Source organism: Mustelus asterias, chromosome 17, assembly GCF_964213995.1.
Source record: "Mustelus asterias chromosome 17, sMusAst1.hap1.1, whole genome shotgun sequence".
In the NCBI taxonomy this organism is placed as follows: domain Eukaryota; kingdom Metazoa; phylum Chordata; class Chondrichthyes; order Carcharhiniformes; family Triakidae; genus Mustelus; species Mustelus asterias.
Genome location: NC_135817.1, coordinates 62,800,599 through 62,817,288, shown reverse-complemented (window position 1 = coordinate 62,817,288; position 16,690 = coordinate 62,800,599).

The window sequence follows — 16,690 nt, the reverse complement described above, 5'->3', positions numbered from 1 at the left end:
AACACAGCTTTGTGGGGCACCAGTGTTGAGGATGATCCTTACTAATTGTGATCTGTGGGTTAGGAAGTCCAGGATCCAGACAGAAGGAGGAGCCGAGGCCGAGGCCACAAAGTTTGGAGATACGTTTCATCGGGATAATGGTGTTGAAGGCTGAGCTGTAGTCAATATAGGAGTCTGATATAGGTGTCTTTGTCATCTATGTGTTCCAGGTTGAGTGCAGGGCCAGGAAGATGGCATCTGCTGTGGACGTGTTGCAACAGTAAGCGAACTGTAGTGGATCCAGGCAGTCCAGGAGGCTGTAATGGATTTGTGCCATGACTAGCCTTTTGAAGCACTTCATAATGATGGATGTCAGAGCCACCGGATGATAGTCATTAAGTTACGCTGCTTGGCTTTTCTTTGTTACTGGGATGATGGTCATCTTCTTGTAGCAGATAGGGACCTCGGATTGTTGTAAAGAAAAGTTGACGATATCTGTGAATACCCCCGCTAGCTGATCCGCGCAGGATCTGAGTGCTTGTGTGGGTAACCCACCCAGTACCCACAGATAGTGTGACCCCCACGACTTGCCTGGGCTTGCAAAATCTCACTAACTGTCCTGGCTGGAGACAATACACATCCCTTTAACCTGTGCTTAACCCTCTCTCCATCACATTGTCTGTACCTGTAAGACTTGATTACCGGTAAAGACTCGCATTCCAACCATTATTTTGTAAATTGAGTTTGTGTCTATATGCCCTGTTTGTGAACAGAACTCATTTGTTCTGTTCACAAACAGGGCATATAAAGACACAAACTCACCTGATGAAGGGACAGCGCTCCGAAAGCTAGTGGCTTGTGCTACCAAATAAATCTGTTGGACTTTAACCTGGTGTTGTGAGACTTCTTACTGTGTTTGCCCCAGTCCAATGCCGGCATCTCCACATCATTTCTTGAATAGGTCAGGATCGCCTGACTTGAATGCCTCAGACCTAGACTTCAGCAAGCAGTGGATATCCCTGTTCATCCATGGTTTATGGTTGGGAAACATGCGGATTTGCTTCTTTGGCACACAGTCTTTTACACACTTATTAATGAAGTCAATTACTGTAGTGGCATATTCGTTCAGGCTGGTCACAGAGTTTTTAAATACTGACCAGTCCACTGACTCCAAGCAATCCCATAGATCATCCGATTTATCAGACCAATATTGCACGACTTTCTTTGATGGATTCTCCTGCTTCAGTTTTTGCTTGTAAGCCGGGAGCAGGAGCACAGCTTGTGGTCTGATTTGCCAAAGTGTGGGCGGGCAATAGAGCGGTCGGCATGTCTGATATTTGTGTAGTAGTGGTCTAGGATGTTTGGGTCACTGGTGGAACAGGAGACATGTTGGTGGCAACTTGGTAGTACGCTCTTGAGCTTGGCCTGATTGAAGTCCCCCGCCATGATGAACAAGGCCTCGAGATGTTTCGTCTCAAAGCTATTTGTAGTGGAGTATATTTTGTCCAGCACGTGACTCAGCCCCACTCAGTTGCTCTAACCCCATCCCCTCTCTTCGGCCCAACCCTTGACTATGCCCACTTACCCCAGCCCCACACTTTTCCCCCAGCCCCTCAACTCCACCCCCTTTGCCCCAGTCCCCTCACCCCGTCCCCCACACTTTGCCACAGCCTCACTCCAGTCTCACCCCCCACAGCACCCCCTCACTGGAACCCATCAGTGGTTCCTTTGTGGGTACTGTGATTGGTGGGAGGGCTGGCAGAATGGCAAGAGAACGCCAAGGGCAGGCAAGCGAGTTTTCTACCCACTGCAAAACCATTCTGCAAGTGTCAGAAAATAGACCCCTGGCCACATGATACTGCTAGTGCCAGCTTTCAGCAATGCCCCCCAACCCATCCAGCAGCCTAATTTCCAAGGCCTGCCTCCCTCGTCCTAGTGTTTCCCAACCTAACTTACCTATTAGTCTCTCATTGGAGTTGCTGCTTCAGCCTGGCCTCCGCAAGTTGAACCCGCCAGCAGGACTTCCCTGTTAAAGGCAAAATTCAGCTCAGAGTTAATGCTTCAGTTCCAATGGCCTTTCACCAGAACTGGAAAAGGTTAGAAATGTAATAGGTTTTAACCGGATGAACTGGGAGAAGATGGGAAAATAATTTAAGGAACGGTCTCTGATAGAGTGGAGGACAGGAGAAACTAAGTGACAAATGAGTTAGTGGTGCAGGGCCAAAAAGAGTGGTAATGGAACAAGAAACAAAGCATGGGTCTGGAGGAAGTGCAAATGACAGAATGAAAATGCAAATCCACGAAAAAAAAAAGAACCGTATAGGGGCAGAGGTTACAGTCTAAAATGGTGTTGCAATGTGCCTAGTCACAAAATGAGGCACTGTTCCTTAAGCTTACACTTGACCTCTCTGCCGTTGGCCTACTGCAGTGTACCAGAGTGAGGCTAAGATAGAAAATTAAAATGACAGGCAACCAGAAAATCTGCCTTTCATATGCAGGTTGAACGAAGGTGCTCTGCAAAGTGGTCATCCAATTAGCCTTTGATCTCTCCAATTTGCAGCAGAGCAGATTGTGAGCCATGAAGATTAAATCGAGAAACATGCACGTAAATTGTGTCATCTGGAAGGAGTTTTGGGGACTTCAGATGATGAGAGAGGAAGAGAAAGGACAAGTGTTGCATATCCAGCACTTGCATGGAAAGGGGTTGTGGGAAGATGAGTTAGTGTGGGGGATGATTGAACAACCAACTGAGTCACAACCTTCATGTGGAATTTTCTTAAATGTCTATTGAAAGCTTGCTTAAATATACCATGTCGTAGGGGTTGCCCACATCGATTTAGGCTGTCATGTCAAAACTGTCCAAATGGTTTTTCAGCCAGGAATTTCCTCTTTTAAGGTCATGTTGACTATGACTGAGTTATTGCTGTGTAGATAGTCCTCACATTTACAAAAATCTCTACTGTATAATGGAATGATGCAAAATCCAAATAAGTAGAAGCAAATTTACAGCATTTGTTTCAGTGAAACCTCCTGCCTTACACCAACTGTATGTTTGTAAGACGTTTTTATCAATCCTTGGTCTTTGGATGACTTGGATGAGTGCAGGTGATAGAGGGAAAATTATATTTCTGCCTTCTTCAGTGCAAAAGCAGCAAATGAGAAAATAGCTTGTCCCAACCATTGTGTTATGACCCTCGTGGGAACTTTTCAAATATATATTTGATTGGCAAAGTGTACCATAAAATGACTTGCACTCCATTTTATTTTGGATTCAAATGGACAGTTCATGGTCTAACTGTTTAATAACACCAGACATTCCTACCACCTCCCGAGCCTACATATCTTTGGACTGTGGGAGGAGACCCACACAGATACTGGGACAACGTGCAAACTCCACACAGTCACCCAAGGCCACAATTGAACCCAGATCTCTGGCACTGAGGGGCAACAGTGCTAACCACTGTGCCACCCACTGTAGTGTGTTTGAATTTCTAAAAGGCATTCAGTAAGGTGGCACATTAAAAAGTAAAAGCTCATGCTGATGGGATGATAGATCAGTGTGATAGAACATTGGTCAATTAACAGGAAAAAGTAAAGATTAATTGGCTACTTTCAACTTGGCGAACTGTCACCAGTGGAGTGCCACTGATATTAATGCAAGGGCCTCAGCTATTTATGATCCAAATTAATGACTTGGATAAAGGGACCAATTGTAATGTAGCCACATTTGCTGACTATACAAAAATAGGTAGGAAAGCAAGTAGTGAAGATGATTGAAAGTCTCCAAAGGAATATAAATAGGTTAAGTGAGTGGGCAAAAATTTGGCAAGTGGCATCTAAATGTGGGAAAATATGAAGTTCTCCACATTGACTGGAAGAATAGAAAAGCAGAATGTTAATTAAATTGAGGGGGCTGAGGGATAGAGGAATCTGTGTCCTTGTACATAAATAACAGCAAGTAATTCGGAAGGCAAATGGAATGTTGGCTTTATTGCAAGTAAAATGGAATATAAAAGTCTTGTTACAACAGTTTTGTTCATTAGTGAGACCACAATTAGAGTAATCTGTACATTTTTTGTCTCCTTACATAGGAGGGATATACTTGCATTGGAAACAGTCCAAAAAAAGGTTCACTGGCCTGATCCCTGGGATGAAGGGGCTGTCTAATGAGTAAAGGTTGAGGAGATTGCTCTGTTAATTAAGGATGACATGAGTATAATAGTAAGAAATTATGCTAATTCTAAAGATCAAGATGTAGAATAATGTAGAGATAAAAAATAGCAAAGGTAAGAAGTCACTTCTGAGAATTGTATATTGGTCTCCTGACACTAATTACACGGTAAGATGGGTTATAAAGGAAGTAGTAATTGGGACTTTGACAAAGGTATGGCAAAACCCATGGGTGATTTCAATCTACATATCGAATGGCTGAATTAGATTGGTAAAATTAGCCAAAAAGATGACTTAAGAGTATTTTTGGAATATTTTCTTAGAGGAACACATTCTAGAGCCAGAGAGCAGGCTATTTTAGACCTGGAAATGTGCAGTGAGACATAATTAATTAATGACCCTATAGCAGAGGAGTCCCTGAGCAGCAGTGATCATAACATGATTACGTTTCTCCCTCAGTTTGGGAGAGAGAAGAGTGGATTTAAGACCAAAGTTTTAAACTTAACTAAAGGCAATTATAAGGGTATGAGGAGAGAGCTGGTTAAAGTGAAATGAGAAATAAAGTTAAGGGATAGGCCAATAAAGATGCAGTGGCAAACATTAAAAAAAAGTATTTCATAAAAACTCAGCAAGGGTATATTCCATTGGGAATGAAAGACTATAGGAAAAGGATGCATCAACTGTGGCTAACTAAGGACAAAATGGTATCAAATTTAAAGGAAAAAACCCCATAAAATTCCATGTAGATTAGTGGTAGGTCAGAAAGTTGCAAAGAATATAAAGCCAATAGAGTGATCAGAAAAATGAGGGAGAAATTAGAGTGTGAGATAAAGTTAGCTAGAAATATAAAAACAGATAATAAAAGTTTCTGCAGGTACAGTATTTAAAAAGGAAGAGAGTTAAAAAATGAGCAGTGGTCCTCTAGAGAGCGAGTCTGGAGAATAAATAATGGGAATATTTTTTGTGATTCCTGTGATGAACGGGACTGGAACATTTAGGCTTTAATGTTGTCTGCACTGCAGAATACACATAATATTCCAGAAATAATTGTAGATCAAGAGTGAAAGGAAGGAATGTAAAATAATCACAATCATCGGGGAAAGGGTACCGAGAAAATTATTAGATCAAAAGGCTGATAAACTCCCCAGGAGTCACGGGCATTCAGCCTTCGATCTTCAGGTAAGCGTTCTCCAAGGCGGCCTTCACGACAGCGCAGAGTCGCTGAGCAGAAACTGATAGCCAAGTTCCGCACACATGAGGACGGCCTAAACCGGGATGTTGGATTTATGTCACATTATCAGTAACCCCCACAGCTTGCCTCCTGGGCTTGCAGAATCTCACTAGCTGTTCTGTCTGGAGACAATACACATCTCTTTAACCTGTGTTTAATGCTCCCTCCACCCACATTGTCTGTACCTTTAAGACCTGGCTGGCTTTAGGGATTCGCATTCTAATCAGTACTCTGTAACTTTATGTTGTGTCTCTGTGCACTGTTTGAGAGCACATTTCCACTCCATCTGACAAAGGAGCAGCGCTCCGAAAGCTTATGGTATTTGCTACCAAATAAACCTGTTGGACTTTACCCTGGTGTTGTGAGACTTCTTACTGTGTAAACTCCCCAGGACCAGATGGACTTCATCCTAGGGTCTTAAAAGAAGTGCTGCTGAGACAGTAGATGCATTGGTTTCACTTTTCCAAAGTTCCCTGCATTCTGGAAAGGAAAAATAATTAATATAACTCCTCTATTCAAGGAGGGATACAGAAAGAAGGAAACTATAGACCAGTTAACCTAATATCTGTCATAGGAAAAATGTTGGAATCTATTATTGAGGATAAAGCAGAGCACTTAGAACTTAATGCATTCAGAGTTAACACAGTTTTGCGCAAGAGAAATGATGTTTGACTAATTTATTGGAGAAAGTTAGAAGCAATGCAGATAAAGGGGAACCTAGAGATGTGATGTACTCGGATTTTCAAAAGACATTTGACAAGGTTCCATCAAAGGTTACTACACAAAATAAGGTGTAGGGGGTAACACCTTAGTATGGATCGAGGATTGGTTAGCTAAAAACAAACAGAATAGGCACAAATGGGTCATTTTCCTGTTGGCAATATGTAACCAGTGGAGTGCCACATGGTTGGGGTCTCAGCTGCTTACAATCTATATCAATGACTTGGATGAAAGAACAATCTACAACTCCTAAATTTGCTGATGAAAGTTGTGAAGAGGAGATAAGAAGTCTGCAAAAGAATATAGATAGGTTAAGTGAGTGGGCAAAAATTTGGCAGATGGCATATAATGTGGGAAAATGTGAACTTTTCCACTTTGGCAGGTATAGAAAAGCAGCTTATTATTTAAATGGAGAGAGATTACACAACTCATGTACTGAGGAACCTGTCCTGAAATATGAATCACAAATGCAGGTATGGCGAGTGATTAGGAAAGCAAATTGAATGTTAAGGGGAATGGAATATAAAAAGAGGGAAGTTTTGCACAGGGGATTGGCAAGCCCACATCTGGAGTACCTGTGCAGATTTTTGGTCTCCTTATTTAAGAAAGGATATAATTGAATTAGAAGCAGTGAAGAGAATGTTCACTCGACTGACTTCTAGGATAAAAGGTTTGATTTCTGAGGAAAGTTTGGGCCTGTATCCATTGGCATTTAAAATAATAGGAGGTGATTTCATTGAAGCATACAAGATCTGAGGGATTTGTTCATAAGACCATAAGACATAGGAGCAGAATTAGGCCACTTGGCCCATCAAGTCTGTTCCGCCATTCAATCATGGCTGATATTTTTCTCATCCCCATTCTCCTTTTCCCCATAACCCCGATCCCCTTATTAATCAAGAATCTATCTAGCTCTGTCTTAAAGACACTCAATGACCTGGCCTCCACAGCCTTCTGCAGCAAAGAGTTCCACAGATTCACCACTCTCTGGCTGAAGAAATTCCTCCTCATCTCTGTTTTATAGGATCATCCCTTTAGTCTGAGGTTGTGCCCTCTTCTTCCAGTTTTTCCTACTAGTGGAAACATCCTCTGCACGTCACCTCTATCCAGGCCTCGCAGTATCCTGTAAGTTTCAATAAGATCCCCCCTCATCCTTCTAAACTCCAATGAGTACAGACTCAGAGTTCTCAACCATTCCTCATACGACAAGCCCTTCTTCCAGGGATCATAGAATCATAGAATCATAGAAACCCTACAGTACAGAAAGAGGCCATTCGGCCCATCGAGTCTGCACCGACCACAATCCCACCCAGGCCCTACCGCCATATCCCTACATATTTTACCCACTAATCCCTCTAATCTACGCATCCCAGGACACTAAGGGGCAATTTTAGCATGTCCAATCAACCTAACCCGCACATCTTTGGACTGTGGGAGGAAACCGGAGCACCCGGAGGAAACCCACGCAGACACGAGGAGAATGTGCAAACTCCACACAGACTCCACACAGAGCTAGATCATTCTTGTGTACCTCCTCTTGACCCTTTCCAAGGCCAGCACATCCTTCCTTAGATATGGGGCTCACAGTACTCCTAATGGGATCTAACCAGAGCCTTATACAGCCTCAGAAGTACATCCCTGCTCTTGTATTCTAGCCCTCTCAACATGAATCTAACATTTGCCTTCCTAACTGCCGACTGAACCTGCACGTTAACCTCAAGAGAATCTTGAACAATGACTCACTCCCAAGTCCCTTTGTGCTTCTGATTTCCTAAGCATTTCCCCATTAAGAAAATAGTCTATGCCTCCATTCCTCCTTCCAAAGTGCATAACCTCACACTTTTCCACATTGTGTTCCATCTGCCCCTTCTTTGTCTATTCTCCTAACTTGTCCAAGTCCTTCTGCAGCCCCCCCTGCTTCCTCAATACTACCTGTATTATATTATATGTAATACATATCTTTGTATCATCTACAAACTTAGCAAAAGTGCCTTCAGTTCCTTCTTCCAAATTGTTAATGTATATTGTGAAAAGTTGTGGTCCCAGCACCGACCCCTGAGACACACCACTAATCACCTGCTGCCATCCAGAAAAAGACCCCTTTATCCCCACTCTCCTTCTGTTCCCACCCTATTCATGTAATTGTCCAGACACCGCTTAAAAGTCATTGTCATATCTGCTTCCACTATCTCCCCCGGCAGCACGTTCCAGGCACCCACCACCCTCTGTGTAAAAAAACATGCCTTGTACATCTCCTTTATACTTGCCCCTCGCATCTTGAACTTATGCCCCCTAGTAATTGTCTCTTCCACCCTGGGAAAAAGTTTCTGACTATCCACTCTGTCCATGCCCCTGATAATCTTGTAGACTTCCATCAGGTCGCTCCTCAACCTCCGTCATTACAGTGAGAACAAACTAAGTTTCTTCAACCTCTCCTCATAGCTAATGCCCTCTGTAGTGGGAAATTCTTCTTGGTAGCCTGATTAATTTAAAGACATTTAAACATTTCATTTCACAAAGGCAAAAAAGAAGTTTATTCAGTTCAATGAAATTCTTCAATTAAACTAGTTTTTAATTAAAACATTGAAATGTTAGAATCAAAAGCATTACAAATCAAAAATATTTAGACAAACATACAATTAAGACAAGACAAATTTCCTTCGGCCGAAAGCAAGATCTCTGATTTCACCCTCACAGCAAATTAGCTATAAGGCATACTCAAAAAATCTTAGATTTCATGCCAAAAAGTAGAATGGTTATAGTTTTTGTTATCAGATTAATCACCCCAGCACTTAATTAAAAGCAATTTCATTCATTCACTGTTCTGTCAATCTAACAATGGCATGTCCTTCAATCAATTATAGTTTGACACCTTCAAATATTGATCTGTCATTCGTCTATCCGTTTTACAGAACTTCTCTCCCAAAAATGGCGTCTTATGATTCAGCATTTCTCTAACCAGTTTAAACTGACTCGAATACCAAATGAAGGCCCCCTTTATCTTTTGGTATTGTCACCCAGCCTGGGTAATTTACTTTGTTGCATAATTTGTGCCTGACTTGTGCTGATATCTTTCATGCATACATCTTTCATTTTACTGGCATGCTAAAAAATCCCTTTCTTAGAGACATTATTAAGATGTTAGTTAAATATTTTGTATTATTCTCAAACCACATTAGTTGCTAATTATCCTCATGTTGGGTATTTAGAATTAATCAGAATTCTCAACTACAATTCCCCCTGTTGGCCGTTTTGGCTAACAGCAATACAAGGCCAAAATTGTGTCTAAAAACTCTATTAATGTAATCTACCCCATCCTACTTAAGTATTTTCTTTATAATCAAAGTGTTAATGCATCTTTAACTGATTCTTTATTGATGCTCATAAAGTATTAATTGTTTTTAGTTAAAAAAAAGGTTGTTGTTTTAAAAGAATGCTCTAGGACATTCGTTATCATAAATTGGAGCATCCAAAAAGTCAAAGTCATTGGTATTTCTTCCTTGATCGGTGCTACTCTGGCTTGTGGTTAAACATCAACATTTGAGTAGCATTACTGTCACAATAATCAGCAAAATCTGATTAAATGTTCTTTCCCAATATTCTGATCCAACCTGTTGTCCTTTCAGAGAGAATGGCTCTGGTTTTTCTAACTTTTTGACCTCCTTCCGAATGAGCTACCAGATTGGTGAAATTCTCCGAAATATCTGGTATGTAGGTGTAGCATTTCGATCCATTCCATGCGCATGTTCCTCCTCGTGCTGCAAGAATGAAGTCCAACACCGTCCGATTCTGTAACACAACTATACGCATTGCTACCATTTCATCATTGATTTATGTTAAAGCAGTAGCTGTGTCATTAGCTACCCTTTCTAAGATATAAGCAATATTTTCCAATTCCATTGTCAGTCTTATATGTGAATATCCTGGCATCATTATTCCAAATAATGAGTCTGTGCCCACTGCAGTACGTTGACGTCTGATATTTACCACACTGACCAGAGGAAACTATGTGGAACTACATATTCTAAGTAACAAACTCCTTTTCAAATCTGTGGGAATGGCAGCCATGGGTAAACTTTATTTCCACAAATCCAGTAAGTTCCAATAAGTATTGGGATATATTGAATGTTGCACATGTGATCATCCTCCAGTGAGCTTAAGCAAATCCTGCTCCTGACATATATGGTGTAGATTTCATTTACTAATCCCAATATCTATGCTTCCCTGATCACCTTGATGCATAATATTCCTTGTTCCTCTAATCCTGTATCAATTAGAAGCAAATTGGGTACTTGTTTAGCTGTATTGAATACAGGTGAGTATCTATTCAAGTAACCTGACTTTCCCGTGCATGATCTGTCATTGAAAAAAAATCTGCTTTTTCACACTCCTTTGTAAATCCCACTGTCTTTCCTTTAGGTTTCCTGAACAATTGGGTTAATTGATCCCATATTAAAGGGATCGTCCGCAAAGGAAACCTCTTCCCCGCATGAATTGGTATATCAGTACATACCCAACATTTAGATACATCAGCTGTTCTGGCATAAGTGTACGCCAAATACAGATAAGTGTTTCTGTTAAACTCCTGCCAACCTACTTGCATTATACAAAACATACATTTTATATAATCATTTTTTTTACCGTTTGTTATTACTCAAATTCTGTTTACATTAATAACAATAATGTACTTATTTTAACCACGCTCTGTTTTTGTTCCTTGTTCAAAGCTTGTTCTAGCTTGTTATTCACTGATCTTTTCTTTCTTCAATGGATGGTTGATTTATTTTTTCTTCGCATATACAATACTACAATTTTACACACTATATGGCCCTAAGGCCTTGCAATTAGAACCAATAATCATAAATTTAACATTTGATTATAAACATTTTCTAGATTGCTTTGCTATACCATCTGATTAAACTAGAAAGTCTAAAACATATTTATACAAATGAATTTATCCAGATTCTTTTTACTAATTTACTAATTTAATCCTTTAGGTAAGATTTTAGCCGTGTCCAGTGTCTCCATCTTAGACCATGTTTTTCATCAACCAAAGCACATGTTTCTCCTACAATGATTATTTCAAATGGCCCCTCCCATCTAGTGCTTAATCCTTTTTGTCAGACATTAATTGTACCATAATCTTATCTCCTGCAGTTGGTAAATTTGGATTTTCTTTTTCAGCTAATTTCATCCAAACCTTGTATTGTTGGTGAATGACTACTTTTTTTTTAAAAGGAATGTAATTGGGTTATTAAGTCTCTCATGCATTGATAGACTGCTTCTTTTCCATTTATTAACTCCCCTCCCCCTGTGATAACATCTTCTGGGAGATGCATTGCTCTACCTGTCATCAGTTCAAATAGGGTTAATCCTGTTCCTCGAGATGGAGTGGCTCTTTGTCTCAATAGAATTGCAGGTAAAGCCTGCATCCAATTATTTCCTTCTTCTAATATGGTTTTAGCCACACTTTTTTTCAATGTTCTGTTCATTCGTTCTACCATTCCTGAGCTCTGTGGATGATATGGTACGTGAAATTTCTGTTTGATCCCTAACATTCTACATACTTCTCTCAGAACTCTCCCAGTGAAGTGAGTTCCCTTATCTGAGTCCAGTTTTAATGGCATTCCCCATTGGGGTATGATTTCATTGACTAATATCAAAGCCACAATTTTGGCTGTTGCATCTTTACATGGGAATGCTTCTACCCATTGACTGAATTGATCAATAATCACTAAACAATAACTTTTCCTTTTTTTCCTTGGTAAAGGCCTTGTAAAGTCCATTTGTAAGTTTTCTCATAGTCTCTTGGGTCTGGGTTGGTTTCCCATTTTTATTTTGCAATGTTGTCCTGGTTCTACTTGAGCACACTGAATGCATTTTTGGCAGAACTTGGCGATCATTTCTCCATACCCTTCCATCACCAGCAATTCTTAACTAAGGCAGTAATTTTATCTCTGCCAGTGTGTGCCAATCCATGATATAAATTCATCAGTGTTTGGTGTATTGCTTCCGGAGCTATTATCTTTCCTCCATATTCCATCCCATTCTTTCTTTCCTCCCAATTCTTTCCATCTGTTTTTCTCTTCTTCCGAGATCTGTTCTTGAATCTGTTTTAGGTCTAAATCAGTATCATCTTTGATTTGTATAGCAGCGATATCAGTTAATAGGGTTTCCTCTAATTTTTGTTCCAATAATCTTTAACTGCTAAATCTGCTTTGTAATTCCCTTCTTGGTCCTTTCTAGTGATTCGTTTGTGTGCTTGAACTTTGATCACAGCTGCTTGTGTTCCATCACTTTCTTGGCAAAAAATGTGAAATGATTTACTGAAATTTGGTAATCCTAAAGCTGCAGCCTTAGCTAGGGCTGATTTCATGTCAGTAAAAGCCTGTATTTCCTTGTCTTTCCAATCTATTTTTTCTCTACTAGGCCTTCCTCCTTTGAGCGAATCTTGCAGTGGTTTTGCTGGCATTGCATAATCTCCCACAAAATGCCTACAATAATTGAACAATCCTAACAGTTGTCTCCTTTCACTGTGTGCGATTGTGGTACACATAATATAGCCTTCTTTCAATCTTCTAGAATTTCTTTCCTGTCTTGTTAAGCAATCAAGACATCATCTACATATTATAGAACGGTGGTTCCTGCACATTTAATAGGCTTGATTATTTGTGCCATGTGTTTGTGAAAAGATGGTTGGACTATTGTGAAACCCTTGTGGAAGATGAGTCCAAGATGATTTCCCACTGTGAAGGCAAATTTGTACTGATGTTCTTTTGCTATTGGAAAAGGCCAAAGTCCATTGGCCACATCTAATACGGTAAAAATCATTTGATCTGTCCCAATTGTGTTTAGATCGCTAGCTGGATTTGCAACTACTGGGTGTGCCCATGTTGCATATCTGTTTAGAGATGTGTAATCCATAGTTAACCTGTAACCTGTTTGTTAATCGGCCATATAAGTGAATTAGTAGAAGACACTGTCTTTGTCACTACTCCTTGCTTTTCTAACTGCGTGATAATGCAGCTAACAGCTTGAACTTCTCCCTGAATCTTTTCTGGTGGGACATTTAAACTTCCACAATCTTGTTTATTTCTAGGCCAAATTCAAGGGCATTGTGCAGCCATTTTTGTTTTCCAGATTGATCTCTTTTCCCAATCTGTTTGAAAGGCTGCTACCCTAGAAATGTTACATTTCCTTTTTCCCTATTTATTCTGTTTGAATGTGTGGTACCATTTGATGTTTCCTGCTCTGACATCAATTGTCCCTAACTAGACAGTAACTCTTTCCCCAGAATGCTTCCTTCTTTATTTTGATACATTCAGATTTGAACCTGTTTTTTTAAAATTGTTGGTATACTGAGCAGTGCGACTTTAACTCTCCCAGTAACTCCATGTTATTCTATTGTTTGATCAATGGTTGGTAAATTCAAGTCTGTTAGTGATGTAGTTGTCCCCGTATCAATTAACTTGATACATTTCTATCCTTTTAGCTCTGTCTCTATATACATCTGGAAATCCACATCACCATCAGACTCTAGGGGCGCCCATTGTCATTTTGCAGTTAACAATTTACGAAGTTTCTCTGCTGTGAAACTGACTTTTATAACATAATAATATCTTATATTAATAATAATAATCTTATAATAATATCATAATAATAATATAACATAAAACAGAAATCAAACCTTTCAATTTGATTCCAGGTAGCAACTTATTTTGATTATTCATTCTTCATCTCAAATAACATTGTTGTATTAAAGTAGCTTGCTTTAACAACATTCTTCCTATGTTAGTGAAATGGGCTTTCTAATGTCAATTAATCATTGTTTATTTCTTTCAATGTTTATTTATTCTGCTGAATTAATTCTCTTTTGAGCCCACCTTATGTCTGTTGTAATTTTCAACTTTCCCATATTTAAAATGTATATCTAAATGTTTTGGACTACTTATCTCATTCTCATGATTAGCTTGCTGATTTTAAACTTCCACTCCTCACAATCTGATCAAAATGCTGTTAGGTCATTGCTATTGTTGAATACCCTTAATTTAGTTGGCACTGTTATCACAAAATATCCAACAGGGGATAAACTTCATACTTCCCTACCCACTCTATTTTGTGTAATTTCCAATAAACATTCTCCCCCCCCCCCCCCCCATTATAGATTTCATAGAATCTTACAGTGCAGAAGGAGGCTATTCGGCCCATCGAGTCTGCACTGACCACAATCCCACCCAGTCCCTAACCCCATAACAACATACCCTAGCCAGTCCTCCTGACACTAAGGGAAAACTTAGCATGGCCAATCCACCTAACCCACACATCTTTGGACTGTGGGAGGAAACCGGAGCACATGGAGGAAACCCACACAGACACGGGGAGAATGTGCAAACTCCACACAGACAGTGACCCAAGCCGGGAATCGAACCCAGGACCCTGGCGCTGTGAGGCAGCAGTGCTAACCACTGTACTGCCCTTTTGATATTTTGATTCGAATTAACAATTCATATTAATTGCTGCAAATTTTTAAAACACAAAGATTCATCCTGTTTAGGACTGAATGGGTTAACTTTCGGCTTGTCTCAAACTTGGCTTGTTTACAGCAATCTTTGGCAATTCGCCCTTTTCTTTTACACAGAAAGCATTTTTTGACCTTGGAGCTGTTTCTTTTTAGACCCATTTTAAAAGATAACTTCTTTTTAGTTGTAATCCTTTTTACAACTTCTGTGTTGTTAAACTACCGTTTAACTCTTGTATTCTCTTTTTCTTTAAGTTGTATCTTCTATATTTTACAACCTCTCCTTCCTTTGGCTACTGTTTAATTCTCCAGTATTTTTGCCTGGTCTGCTTAACCAATAAGAGCGCGGCACTGTGGCATGGCTGTCTCAGCGAAACCAACTCCCCTAGCCTTAGTTTCCTGTTTTATGTGCCCTTCATTACTTCTATATAATCAGTGCGCCCTTCCGGAACCTGCTGCATGCGGATAAAGTTTCTTTCCCTACCCCATTTTTGCACCGATACACTGAAAACTCCATGTAATCAGTGCACCCTTCAGGAACCTGTTGTATGTGGATAGAGTCTCTTTCCCTATCCCCATTTTTGCACCGATACACTTTAAAAAATATATTATTTTTATTTTATGCCTTTGTGACCCAAAGGGGCACGTATATCTGACGGATCCAGCGATTCAGAGTGCCTCCCCCTCTACTAAAAAATGTGAGCAATACGTAATTAAAAGTACACACACACCCATTCTAGAGGAAGTATTCCCTCGATCGTTGGCTCCAAGATTATCCCATCCTCGTTGCCAAATTGTAGTGGGAAATTCTTCAAGATGGCCTGATTAATTTAAAGGCTAAATCTTTTCATTAAAGATTTCATTTCACAAAGGCAAAAAAAAGTTTATTCAGTTCAATGCAATTCTTCAATTAAACATTGAAGAATGTTATTAAAACATTGAAATGTTAGAAACAAAAACATTACAAATTAAAAATGTTCAGACAAAGATACAATTAAGACAAGACAAATTTCTTTTGGCCAAAAGGAAGATCTCTGATTTCACCTACATAGCAAATTAGGCATTCTCAAAAGATCTGCAGAATGGTTATAGTTTCTGTCATCAGATTAATCACCCCAGCACTTAATTAAAATCAATTTCATTCATTCACTGTTCTGTCAATCTAACAATGGCATGTCCTTCAATCAATTATAGTTTGACAGCTTCAAATATAAATCTGTCATTTGTCTGTCCGTTTTATGGAAGTTCTCTCCCAAAAATGGCTTCTTATGATTCAGCATTTCTTTAAACAGTTTAAACTGACTCCAATACCAAATGAAGGCGCCCTTTATCTTTTGGTATTATCACCCGGACTGGGTAATTTATTTTGTTGCATAATTTGTGCCTGACTTGTGCTGATATCTTTCATGAAAACATCTTTCATTTTACTGACATATTACAAATTCATTTCTTAGAGACATTAGTAAGATGTTACTGAAATATTTTGTATTATTCTCAAACCACATATTAAAACATTTGCTGCTAATTGTCGTCATGTTGGGTATTTAGAATTAATCAGAATTCTCAACTACACCCTCCATACCAGGCAACATCCTGGTAAATCTTTTCTGTACCCTCTCCAAAGCCTCCACATCCTTCTGGTAGTGTGGCGACCAGAATTGAACACTATATTCCAAGTGCGGCCTAACTAAGGTTCTATAAAGCTGCAACATGACTTGCCAATTTTTAAATTCAGTGCTCCAGCCGATGAAGGCAAGCATGCCATATGCCTTCTTGACTACCTTCTCCACCTGTGCTGCTACTTTCAGTGACCTGTATACCTGTATAGCTAGATCCCTTGGCTTATCAATATTCTTAAGGGTTCTCCTATTTACTGTATATTTCCTATCTTTATTAGACCTTCCAAAATGCATTGCCTCACGTTTGTCCGGATTAAACTCCATCTGCCATCTCTCTGCCCAAGTCTCCAACCGATCTATATCCTGCTGCATCCTCTGATGATCCTGCTGTATCCTCTGATGGTCCTCATCACTATCCGCGAATCCACCAACCTTTGTGTCGTCCGCAACCTT